General features: G+C 42.2%; 1 long non-coding RNA gene across 1 annotated transcript; it reads right to left on the bottom strand.

Moving 5' to 3' along the window:
* Window positions 1-714: 714 nt before the first annotated feature.
* LOC124259078 lies at window positions 715-12,195 on the bottom strand. The gene is made up of 3 exons (XR_006893751.1): window positions 12,106-12,195; window positions 4,811-4,820; window positions 715-724 (listed from the first exon to the last, which is right to left on the bottom strand). It is a non-coding gene; the product is annotated as an uncharacterized LOC124259078 (long non-coding RNA).
* Window positions 12,196-23,465: the final 11,270 nt, after the last annotated feature.

Raw genomic sequence — 23,465 nt, 5'->3', positions numbered from 1 at the left:
CCTAGCGGCAATTAATTACCGAGGCCTTGCGAATGATCACTTTTGAAACAACGTCGCTGATTGCACAACTACATCTGATTGCAACCAATCACGAATCCTGAACACTCGCACCATGAAAGGGCCGTATTAGAACAGAGGTTCGTAGGAAGATATGACAAGTAACCTCTGTGGGAAGAGAATGGGAGTTACCTAGCGCAGGCGAGTTGTTGGCCAACGAGTATTCAGTACGTTAATTCCGTGTCAGTGTTTCCCTCTTATTGTCTCTTTTTGTGACAAATTTCATGTTTTATGAATTACTGAGTTTTGTTAAAAAACAAAACTGGACAACCAACACCATAATGGAAATGTGTAAAATACATATAAAATGCAAAATCGTGTGACGAACAATTGCGGACAAATTTACAATTGCATTAATTTCCCAATACAATTAGGCATAAAGCTTTATGTCCATCAGACAAAGAGATATATTACAAACACAATTTACAAACACACATACACAATTTAGAAGAAAACAAGTATTCGGTCGACTGCAATATCCGTCCACTAGTTCCACTTTTATATGTTTTGCTCACATGCTGGTGTATTTACACTGTTGGAACCCAGTGTCCCCCCATCATCATTGTGACAAATTTTCGACCAAACTTTATGCATTAAATTATTTAAGGTGAACATTTAACTGAACAACTGACTACATAATAGGAACGTGTTAAACACATGTACAAAACTGAACTGTCACAGACAGTGGTAGACAAAATCTGAAAAACAATGTGTTATACAATCACCCCACGTGTCCACAGGCTGTTATAAATAGCTGTGTCTTGATTGAGCCAACAACATAGCTGGACTATGCTTATTATTATGATCCTTCAGCATGTACATTCATACTAATGAACAGTATAGGGTCGATTTTTCGATTTTCCACCAGATCCAGTTCTCTTTTTCAAATGATGATGGAACGATAAGTTAACGGTGACTCCGTACATTTTTGCTTTGATGCATAAGATAATTTTTCAGACCTAGGTACGGTAAACAAATGTTATATAAATCGATGACGAAACCTTTGTAGTGTTACGCTCAGGAAGTTTAATCATATTCATAAAAATCATCGATTGCTTATTGTACTTACGAAACTTAAAGAGCAAGAATTGTTAGAGGAAGGCCAGATATGATATTCAGTGGTAAACAAGTCATTTAAGAAATTAATCAATAACCCGGAAGTCAAATATTTGCTGTTTTGTTTTGATAAAGTGATTTAGATAATCGTTAAAAAGAAGAGATTTACCATTCTGTTGGGTTAGATAGTAAGAAGTTGGTAAGGATGAAAACTTATTTATTCACATACTTGTAACGTTTCCATACGAACGTTAACAATTACGTTAGACATAAGGATAAAATACTTGCCCGTTAGAACATCAATGACGTGTTCATCGGGCAAAACGGCTTGAAATATGTGTTAAAAGAAACCATCGATGTAATGGACTAAGTACTTCGTGTATGGCTGATTTTACAACTAGTATATCAATATGGAAAACATTTCAAGGATGCCAGTGCATTAATAAGATTTCTACCTTGCGCTTGCTGAAATGTCAAGGCATTGCAGCAGGGTAGCCTAGTGGTTAAAGCGTTCGCTCAGTCTCACGAAGGTCAGGGTTCAATTCCCCACAAGAGAGATACAGACAAAGATTTTGACGGAATCATCCGTACAACCCAAATATATCGTTCGGAATAATTCGTGTTGACAATTTCTCGGTTGAATGATTATAAGGTGAGGTGAGGTGAAATTGGGTTTAACGTCGTGCTTGAGAATATTTCGCTCATATGACGACGTGCATGCGTGTGTATGTGTATGTGCGGCCGTACTAGCCCAGACAGAAGCTGGTTTTATAGTGCTTGCCCACTGAGATACCATGCCGCAGTGAAGCATGAATACCACACTCAGACACATTATACTGACTCTGAGCCGATCAGTCCTTGTTGCACCCATTAATGCCGAGCGCCAGGCAGGGACCAACAAGTACCATATTTTAACGTCTTTGGGTTTGACGCGGTCGGGGATCGAACCCGCGACCTTCCGTACTCCGGACGGACGCTCTAACCACTACACCTAGGAGGCGGTGGAATGATTATAAGACCCATGTGCCACTTTACCTATCTGATAAGCGATTGATAGGTCGGATGAAAGTTCATAGGTCAGCCGTAAATGGTTGTCATCAGTGAGTGAGTGAGCTCAGTTTTATGCCGCCTGATTCACGGGTAGTGAGTGAATGAGTTTAGTTTTACACCGCCTTTATATGTTTGGTTGGTTTACCATCAACATTTTACATTATTTAGGCATGGGAGTTTTAAGCATAATCAAACAAAAGGGGTATGACCTTCTTTAAAGTCCTGGTAGAAAGGGAATGTTCGATTGTGCATCCTAAGTATGCCCAGATAAAACTAGCGTACTATGCACCCCAGAAAGAATAGACTCTCGGTATCCCATGCGAGAGGCTGCTTTCACTTTCGTGAGTTTGTTGATTTGTTATGTGTCATTGTGAACAGAGTGAGTGAGTGAGTAATGATTTTGCGCCGCTTTTAGCAATATTCCAGCAATAGTACGCCGGGGGACACCAGCAATGGGCTTCACACATAGTACCCATGTGGGGAATCGAACCCGGGTGACGAGCAAACGCTTTAACCACTAGGCTACTCCATCAATCCCATCGTGAACAGATGACACGAGTCATTGATCGGACGTTTTGGTTGAAAAATTACACAATACTTGAAGAAGCAAGTGGAGTTTCATTCATAATCAGTCCTCTTTGATCAGACAGTATTTAGAGGTACCTGACACTGTAAGAATGAGTGAGTGAGTTTAGTTTTACATTAGCAACATCCCAGCAATATTACGGCGGAGGACACAAGAAATGGGCTTCACAGATTGTATTCCTTGGGTATTTCTAACAGAGGCGTCAAACCCGACTTACACTGTCCTTATGGAAATAGTCCAACCTGTAATGAATGGAATAACTATGACCTCTATCGCACACACGAGAACGCACGCACGCACGCACCAAACCCCCACACCACCACCCCCACCCCACCACCACACACACACACCTTCAAGGCCTGAGAAGCCAGACATAATACAACTGTGGCCTCACGCACGCATTCACGCACGCACCCCACCCCACACACACACCTTGAATGCCTGAGAAGCCAGACATATTATAACTATGGCATCTATCGAAATGTGAAAGAGAGTCTTTTTCGGCGCAACTCTTGTTTTCCGCTGCAAACACGGCCTAGCTCCTCCATACCTCTCTGAGATGTTGTCAACATATATGCCTGCCCGTTCTCTCCGCTCTCAGAATCAACATCTTCTCTCAGTTCCCCAAGTTCGTCTCAAACACTTTGGTCATAGGTCATTCAAATTTGCAGCACCAACCCTATGGAACAGTCTTCGTACTCCCATAAAAAAATGCTTCATCCTTAGAAGCATTCAAACCGGGACTCAAAACCTTCCTCTTCAAAAAAGTCTACAACCTATAACTGCGAAATATTCTCATGGTCATTTTGACGAATTGTCATATCTTCCTCTTGAACTCTAGTGACTCTTTTTATATGTAGCGCTTTGAGCATGCTCTGGATGGACTATGGCGCATAAGAAATATCCATTTATTATTATATTATTATTATTATCGCTCGTGCACGCACGCACGCACGCACACGCCTTGAAAGCCTGAGAAGTAAGACACAATAATTACCATGAAATAAACAATGCCATTTTAGAAAGTGGTCAAATGTAACATATGTTATATTTGGGATTACACTTTCTTAGTAAAGTACAGATTCTAGTACTTTTTGGCTGGAAAAAGTACTAGAATCTGTACTTTACTAAGAAAGTGTAATCCCAAATATAACATATGTTACAATAATTACCATGTCGGTTATAGTGAAAAGTTCTCATGAGCGAGTTTCCTACTGGCCAATGTATCACTGGCACTGTCGAGAATAGAGGTCGACGCTGTCAATGCTGAGTCTCTCGCTGCTGCTCACGTCGTACCAGTAGACGGTGGAGAGTCGGCACTTATACGGAGAAGAAACTACAATCTCGAACGTTTTACAGATCATACTTGAACTGTTGAGGCACTTTTGTTTACATGCGTCGATGGTGGACACGTCGTAAGATTCGTCGTTGTAACCCATGATGCCAGTTTTAGGATACAGTACAAAGTCGGAACCCAGTTCGTCGCACGCTGGAAATATAAACAATTTTAGTCATTATCATAAAAATGTATCTTACTGTCACAAATGTGTGATTATGCGTTCATAGAGTGTTTTCAGTGCTTCTCATGTGAATTAAAACATAAAATAAACAAATCCGAGGTACATTTTGCCTGTCATCTGTGGTTTGTTCCAAAAGTACGAAAGGTATGGAAACAATGTCATGTTGTTGAAACTACACTGAGAATTCATTGAATATCACCATAGCAACATGTCTGGTGCGTGTTTGAATTTTGGTTTCGATTGGTTCAGTGATGACTTTCATGTTATTTACACTGGGGACGCATTTGTCGAACGTTTGAGAAGTGGTTTCAGTTCGTTAAATGATGAGTTTTATGTCATTTACGCTGGCAGCATGCTTGTCGAATGGTTTAGAAGTGGTTTCGGTTGGCGTAGTAATGGTTTTAATTCACTGAATATCACCATAGCAACATGTTTGATACGTGTCGAATGGTTGAGAACTGCTTTCAGTTGATTTAGTAATGGTTTTCATGTCATTCACATTGGGAGCAGCGTCATACCAAAAGACGTTAAAATATGGTACTTGTTGGTCCCTGCCTCACGCTCGGCATTAATGGGTACAACAAGGACTGGTCGGTTGGAGTCAGTATAATGTGTCTGAGTGGGGTATTCATGCTTCACTGCGGCATGGTATCTCAGTGGGCTAGCACTATAAAACCAGCTTAAGTCTGGGCTAGTACAAGCAGCCGCACATACACATACACACGCATGCACGTCGTCATATGAGCGAAATATTCTCAAAGCACGACGTTAAACCCAATTTCACCTCAACTCACATTGGGGGCATGTCTGTCGAATGTTTGGTTTCCACTGGTTTCTCAGGTTCAGTGATAATTTTTCTGTTATTTACACTGAAACACTATTTGCGTGTTTGATCAATGGACGTGGGCTTTAGCACATGATTTATATATATTTCACCACCATTTATATACACCATTTACGCTGGTTAGTATCTGGCGTTCAGCTGTTATACTCTTTTGGTTCATCTAATTGCGTTTCTCATACTCACACTTGGTGCATGTTTGTTTCGTGTTTGAGAAGTGGTAGCCCATCACACATCGACATCCCCCATTGTCACACTCGGCGTTGGTGAGGATGCAGTCTGCGGTGGTATTGCACGACATCCCCAACGTCATGCGACCTGAATGGAATAAAAGGTGGATTACGAGAGGCATTTTAATAAGGGTATAAACACTATAACATTTCCGGCCGGCGGGGTAGCCCAGTGGTTAAAAGCGTCCGCTCGTCACGCCGAGGGACCTGGTTCGATTCTCCACATGGGTACAATGTGTGAAGCCCATTTCTGGTGTCCCCGCCGTGATATAGCTGGAATATTGCCAAAAGCGGCGTAAAACCATACTCACTCACTCACCCACTGTCACATTACGTTCCCGTGAATATAAACAGTTAATATAGATGCAGGTACTAGTTAACCCGCGGCCTGATACAGGGGTAGTGAGTAAGTGAGTGAGTTTAGTTTTTTTTACGCCGCTTTTGGCAATATTCCAGCAAAATCACGACGGGAGACACCAGAAACGGGCTTCACACATTGTACCCATGTGGGGATCGAACCTTGGTCTTCAGCGTGAAGAGCGAACGCTTTAACCACGAGGCGAGGCTACCCCACCGCCCCAGTTCAAGGGGAACAAATCATACGAGCGGCTGGCGTACATCGCACAAACTGCAATATGTCTCGAACAACGGGCAAAAGACATGCGGTCATCAACTCCGCACATTGTTCGTGTACAGAGAACTCATATAATGATTTGTCCATCACACAAATTATTTTATATAGTAAGGATGAGCAACACATCTTTATATTTTTTATTTAATTATAACTTATTTTTTTTAAAAAATACAGCATACAAGGTTTTCTTTCGTTTCTATCATTGTTGCACAAACTACGTGTACAGAACCTTTGGAGGCCGGGATTGATGTATTTACATAACCTGTACTGGTCGTAAATATTGACGACCCGTGAAGATCTGGGTTTGAATTGATCTTTGGACAGCAACCCATGCTTGTCGTCAGAGGCGACTAACGGGATCAGGTGGTCAGGCTCGCTGACTTGACACATGTCATCGTATCCCAGTTGCGTAGATCGATGCTCATGTTGTTTATTGCTGGATTGTCCAGTCCAGATTCGATTATTTACAGACCGCTGTCATATAGCTGGAATATTGCTGAGTGCGGCGTAAAACTAAACTCAATCAATCAATCAACGTAAATGTTGACTAAAGTGGATTTGGTGGCCAGGCTCTGTGACGTGGATACGTGCGGTCATCGTAATCTTAGAGGGGGGAGGGGACTAAATACACAATGCCATTTTAGAAACTCATATCATTCGCTGAGTTCTTGTGTATCAAGAACGTTGTGGTTATAACAAACCTATTGTCGTTGAAGGTGATGTTGTAGTCGTCGTTGTTGTGGTTGATGATGTGGTTGACGTAGTCGTTGTTGTACTAGGTGTTGTCGTCGTAGCAGAGGTTGTTGTAGTGGATGAGCTAGTGCTTGTAGAGGACGCGGTTGTAGCAGCACTACTGCTAGCCGTTGTGGTTGTAGCTGTAGTGGTCGTTGATGTAGTGGTGGTCGATGCACCACTTATCCCATCCGCTGCAATGACAATGCAATTTTCTTCATAATTATAATGACGGTTTACTCCCAAAAGTTAGACGTCCCAAAAGGTTATCTTCCCAGTATGACTACTCCCAGTTTGACTACTCCAGTTTGACTACTCCCAGTATGACTACTCCCAGTATGACTACTCCCAGTATGACTACTCCCAGTTTGACTACTCCCAGTATGACTACTCCCTGTATGACTACTCCCAGTTTGACTACTCCCAGTATGACTACTCCCAGTTTGACTACTCCCAGTATGACTACTCCCAGTATGACTACTCCCAGTATGACTACTCCCAGTTTGACTACTCCCAGTTTGACTACTCCCAGTATGACTACTCCCAGTATGACTACTCCCAGTATGACTACTCCCAGTTTGACTACTCCCAGTATGACTACTCCCAGTTTGACTACTCCCAGTATGACTACTCCCAGTATGACTACTCCCAGTATGACTACTCCCAGTATGACTACTCCCAGTTTGACTACTCCCAGTATGACTACTCCCAGTATGACTACTCCCAGTTTGACTACTCCAGTTTGACTACTCCCAGTTTGACTACTCCCAGTATGACTACTCCCAGTTTGACTACTCCCAGTATGACTACTCCCAGTATGACTACTCCCAGTATGACTACTCCCAGTATGACTACTCCCAGTATGACTACTCCCAGTATGACTACTCCCAGTTTGACTACTCCCAGTATGACTACTCCCAGTATGACTACTCCCAGTTTGACTACTCCAGTTTGACTACTCCCAGTATGACTACTCCCAGTTTGACTACTCCCAGTATGACTACTCCCAGTTTGACTACTCCCAGTATGACTACTCCCAGTATGACTACTCCCAGTATGACTACTCCCAGTTTGACTACTCCCAGTTTGACTACTCCGGTTTGACTACTCCCAGTATGACTACTCCCAGTATGACTACTCCCAGTATGACTACTCCCAGTATGACTACTCCCAGTTTGACTACTCCCAGTATGACTACTCCCAGTTTGACTACTCCCAGTATGACTACTCCCAGTTTGACTACTCCCAGTTTGACTACTCCCAGTATGACTACTCCCAGTTTGACTACTCCCAGTTTGACTACTCCCAGTATGACTACTCCCAGTTTGACTACTCCCAGTATGACTACTCCAAGTTTGACTACTCCCAGTATGACTACTCCCAGTTTGACTTCTCCAAGTTTGACTACTCCCAGTATGACTACTCCCAGTTTGACTTCTCCCAGTATGACTACTCCCAGTATGACTACTCCCAGTTTGACTACTCCCAGTATGACTACTCCCAGTATGACTACTCCAAGTTTGACTACTCCAGTTTGACTTCTCCCAGTATGACTACTCCCAGTTTGACTACTCCCAGTATGACTACTCCCAGTATGACTACTCCCAGTTTGACTACTCCAGTTTGACTTCTCCCAGTATGACTACTCCCAGTTTGACTACTCCCAGTATGACTACTCCCAGTATGACTACTCCCAGTATGACTACTCCCAGTATGACTACTCCCAGTTTGACTACTCATGAACATAAACATATAATGGAGCACCGCTACACTTAATTATGCACTGTACCTGTATAGGGGATTACTCCCAGTTTGTCTACTATTTGAAATAAGGGAGACTCCCAGAACCTACCCATAATGATTAGAAGCCAAGTGCATCGGGGATCTTGTGATCATTCATTGTTTGTTTTGATATTTGGAGAAAACTCCTGTACTCGGATTAAAACTTTGTAAACTTACAGTACAGGTTGTTTGTTTTGAAAATTGGACATAATCCCTCCAACTTCCATTCAAATTATTAGCTGTAGAACGCAAAGATATTCTCAATCATTTTACCAGGTCACCCTGTTATAACGAAGTCGTTATTCATTACCTTTTTACGTTTAGGAACTATCAAAACTGAAGAACTACGGTGTATATTTATATTCAAGGATACGACGTTAGAACAACTTTATACGGTAACGGCGCATCGAATAACTCAACAAATAGTGACAGTCTCAACTCATTACACCAATTCATTTCTAAAAGAAACCGCTTCCAGTGATTATCATCTCTACATATATACTCAATGTAAGTCAAGTTTTATATAACTTGATTCTCTGCGGCAGCTCATTCCGTTACTAGACATAACCAACACCATAACGAACATATTTATTATTTATCAGTTATCTGTTATTTTGGCTCAGTATTATTCTTTTGATGTCAAATTATTCCAATTGTGTATCCAGCCATTGGAACAATGTACTGGAGCGGTGAGTTACATGAGTTGAGTTGAGTTGAGTTGGTTTTACGTCACATCGTCATTATTCCAGCCATATAGTGACGATATTAAGTCCTGAATTAATACACCTTTAAGTACAAAGTCCAAATGAGTTTTGTTATAAAGCTGTCAATGTTTTATTATTTAAATGAGCTGTCAACGGCGGACCCATCACAGTGTTTACAAAGTCCGTGTTGCTTGTGCTGCCCATAGTTCAAAATATTATACAGCACTATAACTTTTAATTCACTTACTATGTAGTGTATATGGTATATATAACTCAGATATGTAACTCAGTATATGTGTGTACTTGAACTCTTCCACCAAAATGACCTATGTAATTAGCTGAATAAATAATGTATCATGGGCGGATCCAGGAATTTGGAAAGGGGTGGGTGTGTGTGGTGGTGGTGTTAAAACCCCTGAACCCCCTTGGCTGCGCCAACGCAATTTTTTTTTCAATGTGGTCTTAAGTCATTTTCAAAAGGGGTTTTCGAAACCTAACATCTACGGATTTGTAGAGATCATCAAGAAGATTGAGATGGCAGAGAGAGCCAAACTCCAACGTTGGTGCTGCTCCCCAAAGCGGAAGAGGGTCTACAGCTTAGTCTCTGAATATATATGAGTTCAATAGTAACAAACAAGCTCATTTAAATTGAAAAGGACCCCCAGGGAGACCAGAACCTGGGGAAATATAGACTTGCTTTATTTAGGGCTTTAGCATTGCAGAGAGGGCTAGGCAGTAGGGAAAATAATGTGGTTCAGGGATTGTGAGACAGACTAGGAAACTGAGAACAGGCTGATGCGTCTGAAAAAGAGACTGCGTGCAGGAGGGATGACAGACATGGAGTTCCTCGATGCAGTTGGGCATTTGCTCAGACTTGGTTGACATTCTTGCCTGTATCGTGAATGATGTGAAAGATGTGAAAACTTAAATCTTGAATGATTGTATTGACCATTTAAATTATCTTGTTAATTAACTTATTTTGATTTTATGCCAAATAAAGTCATTACAAAGTCATCCATTAATCATTTAAATTATCTTGTTGAATTAACATATTTTGTTTTATGTAAAATAAAGTCATTGTCATTATCCATAATCTCTTCTCTTTATATTCGGATTAGAACATTTGGACTAGTCCATTAATAAACGAAGGTAACAGTGTAGTGAACCTCAGTGCAACCAACCATAACCTTTGTTGTTTTAACGCGTCTAACTTTTGGGGCGTCTAACATTTAGGAGGACACGTTAATGACGGAACTAAAGCAGTTATTTCAAAAGAGATTTGCTTATTGCAAGGAAGCAACACACTGGGCTGACTGAATATACATAAACCACTGACTGAATATACATAAATCACTGAATGAATATACATAAAACACTGACTGAATATACATAAAGCACTGAATGAATATACATAAAGCACTGACTGAATATACATAAAGCACTGACTGAATATACATAAAGCACCGACTGAATATACATAAAGCACTGAATGAATATACATTAAACACTGACTGAATATACGTTAAAGTACTGACTGAATATACATTTAACACTGACTGAATATACATAAAGCACTGACTGAATATACATAAAGCACTGACTGAATATACATAAAGCACTGACTGAATATACATAAAGCACTGAATGAATATACATTAAACACTGACTGAATATACATTAAAGTACTGACTGAATATACATTTAACACTGACTGAATATACATAAAGCACTGACTGAATATACATTTAACACTGACTGAATATACATTAAACACTGACTGAATATACATTTAACACTGACTGAATATACATAAACCACTGACTGAATATACATAAACCACTGACTGAAAATACATTTAACACTGACTGAATATACATAAAGCACTGACTGAATAAGCATAAGCCACTGACTGAATATACATAAACCACTGACTGAATATACATTTAACACTGACTGAATATACATAAAGCACTGACTGAATAAGCATAAGCCACTGACTGAATATACATAAACCACTGACTGAATATACATAAATCACTGAATGAATATACATAAAGCACTGAATGAAGATACATAAAGCACTGACTGAATATACATAAAACACACACACACACACACACACACACACACACATTATTTATTATAAGGACCCATACTGGACTGACTGATTGAATATACCTCCAACACTGAGTATACCTCCAACACTGAATATACCTCCAACACTGAATATACCTTCAACACTGAATATACCTCCAACACTGAGTATACCTCCAACACTGAATATACCTCCAACACTGAGTATACCTCCAACACTGAATATACCTCCAACACTGAATATACCTCCAACACTGAGTATACCTCCAACACTGAATATACCTCCAACACTGAGTATACCTCCAACACTGAATATACCTCTAACACCGAGTATACCTCCTCCAACACTGAATATACCTCCAACACTGAATATACCTCCAACACTAAACATACCTCCAACACTGAATATACCTCCAACACTGAATACACCTTCAACACGGAGTATACATACATACAACAGTAAGTATACAGCGGGGGTTTACCTGGCAAGCAGATGTAGGAGGTGGCTCCCCTGGTGTGGAGGCAGATCCCACTGGAGCCACATGGGCGTTCTCCGCAGGGACCCGCTTTCCCCTGCAATAACAATAGAAAAATCTGTAATCAGTTGTCGGGCGATAAATAAGAAGCATGTACAATGAGGATCTGTCTCTCTCTCACTCTCTCTCTCACTCTCTCACATCTCTCACACACATGCACGCACGCACGCACGCACGCACGCACACGCACACACGGTTGTCACACACACACACCACACACACTTACAATTTATGAACAGAGTAAATGATCACCCTGCATGTCATGTACATGTCAATGACCAACCCCTAGTGCATGTGTACAAAATTGATGACCTCCCCTACCTCCCAAAACAAAATTGGTGACCCCCACTTAAAATCGTCATCATACACACACCCAAAACAAAAGCCATATATAATGAACGGTATCTAAGTAAAATATCAGTTGTCGGGCGATGGATAATTCAAAAACTTAGTAACGGTCTAAATAGTATTTGGCAAACACTGAGATTTATAGATTTACATAAAATGGCAATAATGATTCAAGATGCACATTTCGGGATATCTACGTTGAAAGTCTATGTTTGATTAGTAATACTAACCAAAACAATACACGAAACACGTTAATTTCCTCTAAATATGATCTTTTCTTGAACTGCGCCTGTTTCTGTTTGCAACCTAGCTTCTATGGCGGTTCAAAACAATTGACGGTTTTGTGTTTGGTTTTGTTTAGTAGTTTTATTTACGAGGGGATGGGTAGTTTTGTTTTAAACTCTTTTATTTCACCTGTTTATATTCCACCTGGTTGTCTATTGATAATCGGGGATGGGTAGTTTCGTTGTCGTCAAACTCTTTCGAATCCCCACATGGGCACATTTGAAGCCCATTTCTGGTGTCCCCCGCCGTGATGTTGCTGGAATATTCCAAACTCAGTCAGTCAGTCTATTGATAATCGAGACTCGCCAGGCGGTCTAGTAACTAACATTATGTAGTCGATGGATACTTGACGACCCTATCCAGTCGAGATAGTAAGGCCAATTATTTCTTGCATTTTAGCAGTAGTCAATAGTAACGCCTTTAATTATTTAGTCATCAAACCATTCACCTCTTTCAGTCTCCTGTCTGCGGAATAGAAATTCAAGCACCAAAATTACTTTTAGTTATGTCTTTTGCGGGTCTTCAATATTATTAGTATTGGTGACGTATTTCACTCAGACTTTTAAGTATTTTACCACTCCAATGTCGTGCTTCAATCAATACACCTGACTGCCTGGCAAGCTTAATTCCAATTCTAATAGAGCGCCAGGGATTGATGGCATTTCAAAGAAGTATTGAACACTATCTCCTTGTGTAACACCGCCATTATTTCACTCAATTCTCCAATGGATTCAAGGTTGAACAATACTTCTACCAAAGAAAGGCGATGTGTTTTCTCCTAAACCATTCAGCCCTATAACATGTATGAATACTAGCCACATAAAGAAACTGTGCATTGTCAAAATATTATCCCAGTTGAAAAGTACGATAACAATGTCAAAGGTACATATAAACTTTAATGGAGGGATCATGAGACCATAACAAGTCGGGAGAATTTCAATTGAAAAGTCAATCACAATGACGTCACGAGTCCACAAGCGGGACAGGGTCAAACGACCATGTCACAAGGTCAATAACGGGTATGTCCACCATCGGCATTGAGAACAGCAGTGCATCGACGACGCATAGAGCCTATCAAACGTGCAAGGAAGGCTTGTGGGATGTCACGCCAGATTCTCTCAAGTTCTGTTGCAAGGTCAAGGACGTTATCTGGCGGATGAGGAAGACGGCGGAGACGTCGATCCATCTCGTCCCAAACATGCTCTATCGGGGAGAGATCCGGTGAATTTGCAGGCCAAGGCAGTAAGTCAACGTTGTGGTGTTGCAAGAAATCCATAGCAACCCTTGCCGTATGAGGGCGGGCATTGTCCTGTTGGAATGTTCACCCAGGGCCATGACGTTGCAGAAAAGGAATTGCCACAGGTCGAAGAATCTGATCCCTGTAGCCCACACCAGTTAAGTTGCCCTGAACAATCACCAAAGGAGTTCTTTGGCGTGCTGTTATTCCACCCAAAATCATCACGGAACCACCACCAAAGCGATTCCTCCAAGACACAGGCCTGTGCATAATGTTCTCCCACGCGTCTATAGGCACGTTGACGTCCATCACTATGGGAAATGTTAAACCTGGACTCATCTGTAAAAACAACATTTCTCCACCAAAACAAGGGTCTGCGGACATGATTTCGGCACCACATTCGGCGAGCTTGTCGATGACGTTGTGTCAGGATAGGCCGTATGGCGGGACGTCGTGGTCTGATCCCGTGATGACGTAAACGTTGTCGAACTGTGTTGGGGTGGATACGGCGAAGTCCTGGGATGGTTCGGGCAGTCATCACTGCAGTCTGAAACCTGTGGCGAAGATGGGTCACCCTTATCCATTTGTCCTGTCTTGGCGTTGTTACACGTGGACGTCCAGAACGTGGACGATCGATGACGTCATTTGTGTTCTGGTAGCGTCTCACCAGTGCAGAAATGGTGTTCCGGTGGCAGTGGAAATGTGCAGCCACTTGTTGTTGAGACATTCCCCCACGGACCATCCCAATGGCCTCATGACGTTGTGCAGACGTGAACCTTGGCATGCTATGCGTTTCAATAGCCGTTTAATTTTTTGAACGATCGCAAGGGCAGGGGTTGAGCTTTCCACAGTGACAGTATTGTGTGGCATTCATTTGCTCTGTTTCTCTTTCCCGGAATGCACGTGCAACAACGTATTGCACGTCTCAAGGACGAACCCACTGACGTCACGGAACGTGGCACGTTCATGCATGTTGGATACATGTCACTAATCTCTGAGTTTAAATCCTTATGTGTCTACACAGGTTTGATAAATTTAGATCTTAAGTTTTTGTATGCACAGTTTCTTTATGTGCCTAGTATACTTGGCAAACACTGAGATTGATAGATTTACATAAACTGGCAATAATGAGTCAAGATGCACATTTCGGGATATCTACGTTGAAAGTCTATGTTTGATTAGTAATACTGACCAAAACAATAGACGAAACACGTAAATTTCCTCTGAATATGATCTTTTCTCTTGAACTGCGCCTGTTTCTGTTTGCAACCTAGCTTCTATGGCGGTTCAAAACAATTGCAGGTTTGTGTTTGGTTTGTGTTTTAGTTTTATTTACGAGGGATGGGTAGTTTCTGTTGTTAAATCTTTAATTTCACCTATTTATATTCCACCTAGTTGTCTATTGATAATCGAGACTCGCCAGGCGGTCTAGTAACTAACATTATGTAGTCGATGGATACTTGACGACCCTAACCAGTCGAGATAGTAAGGCCAATTATTTCTTGCATCTTAGCAGTAGTAAATAGTAACGCCTTTAATTATTTAGTCATTAAATCAATCACATCTTTCAGTCTCCTGTCTGCGGAATAGAAAGTCAAGCACCAAAATTACCTTTTAGTTATGTCTTTATGCGGGTCTTTAATACCATTAGGTATTGGTGACGTATTTCACTCAGACTTTTAAGTACAGTCAAATCCCAATGAGTCGAATGCCGATGTCTCTCGAATATTATGCATCTGTATGTTTACCATTCCAATGTCGTGCTTCAATACACCTGACTGCCTGGCAAGCTTAATTCCAATTCTAATAGAGCGCCAGGGATTGATGGCATTTCAAAGAAGTATTGAACACTGTCTCCTTGTGTAACACCGCCATTATTTCACTCAATTCTCCAATGGATTCAAGGGTGAACAATTCTTCTACCAAAGAAAGGCATATACATTACGAAATATTTACAGGTCTTACAGATCATCCTTCTGAAGTTACAATGATCCTGTTCACATGGAGCAGAAAGCAGCCGGAATGGGATGTTTCAAGAATCATCTGAAGATTCAAAACGGATCCTTAAAGTAGTAAACACGTACCACTTAAAACCATCAATGTCTTGGATAGATAACAGAAAATCGTATGATCATGTACCTCACGAACGAACTTGTGGGTCAAGCATTCGGAACTGAATTCTATACCTTTACAAGAGGTATAATACAGGGTTGGAGATTCTTTTTAGTCCCTTTTTACTTTTCTGTCTGTCACTGAACACGTTACAAGCAGTTCTTTTGTCCCTTACTTTTCTGTCTCACTGAAACATTTGCTTTTATGGACTGTCCTTTTTATACTTATGGTGCTGTTGTTGAGCAGAGCAAGAAATGCAGGGTATTGACACCCTCACACGAAGAATCATGTCAGACAATATCACCCACAACACTCACTCCTTCAATGTTTATGAATTATAATGGTCCGGGTTAGAATGAACCTTCAGTAACCCATGCTTGTCGTAAGAGGCGACTAACGGGATCGGGTGGTCAGGCTCGCTGGCTTGGTTGACACATGTCATCGGTTCCCAATTGCGCAGATCGATGCTCATGCTGTTGATCACTGGATTGTCTGGTCAAGACTCGATTATTTACAGACCGCCGCCATAAAGCTGGAATATTGCTGAGTGCGGCGTAAAACTAAACTCACTCACTATTAGTGTTTATCTGATGATCCTGCTGTGAAGCATGGCTGAGAAGCAAGGCATGAAGCAAGACATGAAGCAGTCTTCCTAAACGAGCAAATGATCTTGGACACAATCTCAATGTCAATGTTGATGGTTCTGAACTGATGAATGTTACAGAAACGTGTCAACCAACCGAAGAGCAGTATCAAATCAGCACGGACAAGGGAGTGCTCTCTGAAAGACCACTACACCGATTGTACGTGTTCTGTGTTGAGGACAAGAGCGACCCTGCAAAGGTCAGCTGGCCTGAAAAGTGAAACAAGGCTTTGATACTGCTCCTTTAGGACCAGTTATTTCCCACCCGTGCCCGTCAAGAGGTGATTTTGGATCAAAATGTAAATGTGATTTTTTTATAGAATATCTTGTACATAACTCTTGAGTGTGCAAAAGTGTGCAAAAGCAGCAGGCCAGTCAGAAATTCCAGATATTAACATTGAGCAGCAAAGCCGTGCCAATGTATGCATACCTGACAGAGCAGGCGATTCCTGACAAGCTCCGGCGACTAAGTTGTATACGCGCCAGGTGAGCTAACCGCTATATACGCGCCAATGAGCTAACCGCTATGTATGCGCCAGTGAGCTAACCGCTATATACGCGCCAGGTGAGCTAACCGCTATGTATGCGCCAGTGAGCTAACCGCTATATACGCGCCAGTGAGCTTACCGCTATATACGCGCCAGGTGAGCTAACCGCTATATACGCGCCAGTGAGCTAACCGCTATATACGCGCCAGTGAGCTTACCGCTATATACGCGCCAGGTGAGCTAACCGCTATATACGCGCCAGTGAGCTAACCGCTATATACGCGCCAGGTGAGCTTACCGCTATATACGCGCCAGTGAGCTAACCGCTATACGCGCCAGGTGAGCTTAACCGCTATATACGCGCCAGGTGAGCTACCGCTATATACGCGCTAGGTGAGCTACCGCTATATACGCGCCAGTGAGCTTACCGCTATATACGCGCCAGGTGAGCTAACCGCTATATACGCGCCAGTGAGCTAACCGCTATATACGCGCCAGTGAGCTAACCGCTATATACGCGCCAGTGAGCTAACCGCTATATACGCGCCAGGTGAGCTAACCGCTATATACGCGCCAGTGAGCTAACCGCTATATACGCGCCAGTGAGCTAACCGCTATATACGCGCCAGGTGAGCTAACCGCTATATACGCGCCAGTGAGCTAACCGCTATATACGCGCCAGTGAGCTAACCGCTATATACGCGCCAGTGAGCTAACCGCTATATACGCGCCAGGTGAGCTAACCGCTATATACGCGCCAGTGAGCTAACCGCTATATACGCGCCAGGTGAGCTAACCGCTATATACGCGCCAGTGAGCTAACCGCTATATACGCGCCAGGTGAGCTAACCGCTATATACGCGACAGTGAGCTAACCGCTATATACGCGCCAGTGAGCTAACCGCTATATACGCGCCAGTGAGCTAACCGCTATGTTTGCGCCAAATAAAACGAATGGCGCTAATGAGAAGAGAACCACAGTGGATTTCGGAGAACGATATTTGAAACAGTTGTTGTCTGTACCCGACAACTGCAACCTCGAGGAACCATTAGGAGGAATACAAAAGGATTACGAAAAACACCCGCAGGGTGCAACTGTCCTGAGCTTCCCTGAGAATAAGCAATACGATTAACGTCATGTTCAATCTCCAGTGGGCACGAGAAGAACCCTTAGTGACGTACAATGAAAGCCAAAAATGATCTATTCATACCCAAAGCTGTCACGGCGATTGTGCACTCTGTCATGGCGTTTCAGGGCAATCATTGTCTCAACGAGCTAACTGCAAGCATCCGTGACTTGTACTGGTCTCAAGCACTTTGTTTCTATTATTCATGTGACGTCAATCCATTGTTGATCCCTATGGTATCGCAATCCTGAATGATCTATGAAAATATGACATTCATTAATTACTGTTGTTAATGTCGCCGACTTCATCCATGTCAGGGGGCGGCAAGATAGCCTAGTGGTTAATGCGTTCGCTCGTTACGCCGAAGGCCCGGGTTCGACTCCCCACATGTGTATGGGTACGATGTGCGAAGCCCATTTCTGGTGTCCCCCGCAGTGATATTGCTGGAATATTGCTAAAAGCGGCGTAAAATCATACTCACTCATCCATGTCGTGTGGCCACGGTTTTATATACCTTGTTCCAAAGACGATAATGACGAAGGGCGTCACCTCAACCTACTTGTAGATAGGGTTAGGCAAGGTGCTCTACAGTGTTACCACCACCACTACTATTACTATATCCAGACATGCCACATTGTGTGTATCAACCTGCATTAAGCGAACTTGTGTGTACCACCGTCTAGCTGACTGATAATTAGGTTAAGCAAGGTGCCACAGAGTACCGCCACCACCACTGCTATTACTCTACTCAGACCATCCACATTGTGTGTATCACCCTGCATTAAGCAAACTTGTGTATACCACCGTCTAGCTGACTGATAATTAGGTTAGGCAAGGTGCCACAGAGTACCGCCACCACCACTGCTATTACTCTACTCAGACCATCCACATTGTGGGTATCTGCATTAAGCAAACTTGTGTGTACCACCGTCTAGCTGACTGATAATTAGGTTAGGCAAGGTGCCACAGAGTACCGCCACCACCACTACATTACTCTACTCAGACCATCCACATTGTGTATATCACCGTGCATTAAGCAAACTTGTGTATACCACCGTCTAGCTGACTGATAATTAGGGTTAGGCAAGGTGCCACAGAGTACCGCCACCACCACTACTATTACTCTACTCAGACCATCCACATTGTGGGTATCACCCTGCATTAAGCAAACTTGTGTATACCACCGTCTAGCTGACTGATAATTAGGTTAGGCAAGGTGCCACAGAGTACCGCCACCACCACTGCTATTACTCTACTCAGACCATCCACATTGTGGGTATCACCCTGCATTAAGCAAACTTGTGTATACCACCGTCTAGCTGACTGATAATTAGGTTAGGCAAGGTGCCACAGAGTACCGCCACCACCACTACTATTACTCTACTCAGACCATCCACATTGTGGGTATCACCCTGCATTAAGCAAACTTGTGTATACCACCGTCTAGCTGACTGATAATTAGGTTAGGCAAGGTGCCACAGAGCACCGCCACCACCACTACTATTACTCTACTCAGACCATCCACATTGTGTGTATCACCCTGCATTAAGCAAACTTGTGTATACCACCGTCAAGCTGACTGATAATTAGGTTAGGCAAGGTGCCACAGAGTACCGCCACCACCACTACTATTACTATATCCAGACCATCCACATTGTGGGTATCACCCTGCATTAAGCATTTAACTTTTGTACCCCACCAACTGACTGATGGTGAAGCAGTATGCACATCAACGTTACGAGTGTCTGTACCCCAGCCCCATGCCCGTTCTTAATATCTCTGACATAAGATGAAAAAGCGACCAATGTCTTCAGAACCTACGAATGCTGAATTGATTTCCCATGTACTCTTGAATAAATAATGGCTTCACCAGACTCTTAATGGGAACTCACTGAGCTCTTGGTTTCACTAGGGATAATCTTATAGTCTCCTGGTTTCACTAACTATGTTTCCTTACACTTAATGACTCGTGTGCGCTTTGTATGTACAGTAATGTTTGTGTATTAGTACTGTTTTATGTTAAACCAATATGTGGCAAGCCATTTAACAATCATCCCTTTTAATTAATTGTTTAAACTCCAAAGTTGAAGTAGGTCTATCAGCTAAGTGCTTGTCTTTAATCACATTAACGAAGTGAGCTTTCGCGTTATGCTAAGGCGCAAACTTTATGTGTGATTAAATTTGCACGATTGGAGAAATAAAACCTAACTTGTAATCCTCATTGTAAACCAAAAGTCACTGTTTCTTTAATCTGATTGGTTGATCAAATTTTTGATTCCATAGTTGGAGTATTAATACAAAAACATCGCTCACTTCATTGTATTCCGTCGTCAGCTGTGATGACGCATTCAAATCCGTGACGTAAAGTCGAATTGACGTCAAAACGAGCAACCATGCTTGTCGTAACAGCCGGCGGCTGAATTGCACTGCTGTAACCGATCTCTATGCCAATGGTGCAGGCTCGTGTGTGGACTTGGTTTCTTTTGTGTTTACAATGTCGATAAACATCATTGTATTTCCGGGTGTTAATTGCGTAGATCGATACTCATGATTTTGATCACTGCTTCAATTGTCTGGTCACATGACTCGAGTATTTACAGACTTGTCGACTGATATAGATCAGAAACACATGTCATGTAATATAAAGTTTTTCACTGCATTGTCTGGTGAAATGACAGATTGTACAAAACTATCTGTAATATAAAGTTTTTTATGAGAATATAAAACTGCTGCCGTCAAACTGCTGCCGTCACCCAACCATTATTAAGTATTAGTAAATAACCGCGATGGAGTCGAATAAGTTTCAACTGTCGGAATGCGATTTAGATTTCAGCTGATTCACGTGAGAACTTCCAAAACCACCACAACCCCGTAAGAGTGTATAGCTAACGCATTAAAATGGCATATTGGACGAAAACCTTTGTGTTTATCTATTTGCGATAATGTTTCACATGTGTCTCGTTACCTTCAACAGGAACCACCGCCCTGTGACTTGTCGATAAAGCATATTAAGTGTTGTTAAGTGTTATCATAAGTTGGGGAAACAATTGCAAGATTTTGAAAGCATATTGATTATGTTATTTCTGAGTATCTCGGCAGTAAGGGACAACGGGTTGTATTGTATTGACAGCTCTTGTATTGAGTAGACCCGGGGTCGATTCCACAAGCATGTGCAGGATGGGAAGCCTGATCTGATACACTGCTAAGATGTCACTTACGATTTCTAAATCTTTACCAGTTCTGTCATATTATCGGGGGACACGGCATCGGGTCAATATTTCAGATGCTTGTTCCTACCAATAATGACTCTTAAAAGTGTTAAAGATGTTGAATTACATCAATAAAACAGCACGTCAGTAAGCCCTGAACGAGGATTGTCACCGACCACATCGGTTTTTAATTTGTTTTGTGCCTCAGATTAACCATGGGTATTTAATTTGGCATTTTAGAAAGGATATACAGTGAATCATAACCCATGTTTAGTGTGATAAAGTACAGTGCTTTAATGTCATTATACGTAGTTTAGAACAAAACGTTACTTTATTACACAATACGCGGGGAGAGCGAACCGTATTTCTTTCGTCAAATTTTGTTCAAAAGAAATATTTGAAATTTGGATTTTATTGCCGTTTCATGAACAAATTTTAAAATTGTATATCAATTACTCAATTTAGAATGTGGCTCAGATGTGAAGGTCTGTGCTTAGAAAATGCGGCTGTTGTAGATTGCAACACTGATCTACAACGTTGTATTTGTCATTGTAAATATTGGAACATTGTTTATAGGCGAGTGAGTGAGTGTCTGTAGCTCCTCGAAACTTGGACATTTGCAGCTGGGCAGTAGGGAAGAGTTAGTTAGTTAAAAAATTAATGACATATGAGTCCACTGGAGAGGAAGAATAGTCCCACAGGGTGCAGCAGTTTATGATCCTCAATATCGAGGGAGTGTCCCCCAAGAAGAGTTCTTGTCTGTACATCCAGTTCCATGGAGTTCAACATGACATACACGTCTACAACAAACTTGTTTAGGATGGAGAGCCACAGAGTCTCTCGGTTGTCGCAAACACGCTGGTCAGGGCATCCGTGCAAACAGATGATGAGGCAGGCAGTTACAGTCTGCCAAACAGAGCTGGCAGTTACCTGATCTAACTGGTGCAGCAATCACATTCACAACACCTTTGAAGGATCTGTCGTCCCTGAGTCCAGAGCTTGGAAGGTTTGTAAGATTGGTGCAGATTATGGAACAGGGAGAGTTCTACATCGTTGAGATCCGCTGCTCAAGCAGTGCTGTTTCAAACTCAGTAACATTGCTTTTCACAATTGTTTTCCACTTCCGGTTGACGGGAAATGTTAAGCTGCCTGCCGTTATTGATGTATTAATTTAGTGCAATGATAAAGCACCTGAAGCTTGAAGCCTTCAGGAATGTAACCAAGGAAACGTTTATGGCTAAACAGGAAGAATTTGTAAAGTGTGAAGAGGAGGGCGGATCTTGCTGTGCAGTTTACTGTACAGATTATTCTTCCTAGCAAACTCATCTTTCTGATGGCGATCAAAGAAGAGATGTGTAGGATTCCAATCATGGACAAAACAACATCAGGCCTTGAACACACTGGCAAACCTTGAATCAGCTTCAGGACAAAACAACATCAGGCCTTGAACACACTGGCAAACCTTGAATCAGCTTCAGGACAAAACAACATCAGGCCTTGAACACACTGGCAAACCTTGAATCAGCTTCAGGACAAAACAACATCAGGCCTTGAACACACTGGCAAACCTTGAATCAGCTTCAGGACAAAACAACATCAGGCCTTGAACATACTGGCAAACCTTGAATCAGCTTCAGGACAAAACAACATCAGGCCTTGAACACACTGGCAAACCTTGAATCAGCTTCAGGACAAAACAACATCAGGCCTTGAACGCACTGGCAAACCTTGAATCAGCTTCAGGACTAAACAACATCAGGCCTTGAACACACTGGCAAACCTTGAATCAGCTTCAGGACAAAACAACATCAGGCCTTGAACACACTGGCAAACCTTGAATCAGCTTCAGGACAAAACAACATCAGGCCTTGAACACACTGGCAAACCTTGAATCAGCTTCAGGACAAAAAATAACATCAGGCCTTGAACACACTGGCAAACCTTGAATCAGCTTCAGGACAAAACAACATCAGGCCTTGAACGCACTGGCAAACCTTGAATCAGCTTCAGACAAAATCCGTGTGCTCGTTCTAGATGGAATGGGTGTTGCTGGGAGAGGTTGTACAGTCTCAGATCCGTAGAGGACACGCTGGAGAACTACAGATTTATACACAATAGCAGAGGTAAAAGGATGCATTTCAACATCAAAGGCGCCAATGTTTGTTGTGCTAAAGTAAGTTGCTTTAAGTTTTCT

Source organism: Haliotis rubra, unplaced genomic scaffold, assembly GCF_003918875.1.
Source record: "Haliotis rubra isolate DU_JTF1 unplaced genomic scaffold, ASM391887v1 Scf71, whole genome shotgun sequence".
NCBI classification, from domain to species: domain Eukaryota; kingdom Metazoa; phylum Mollusca; class Gastropoda; order Lepetellida; family Haliotidae; genus Haliotis; species Haliotis rubra.
This window is presented reverse-complemented; position numbering and strand designations above follow the sequence as displayed.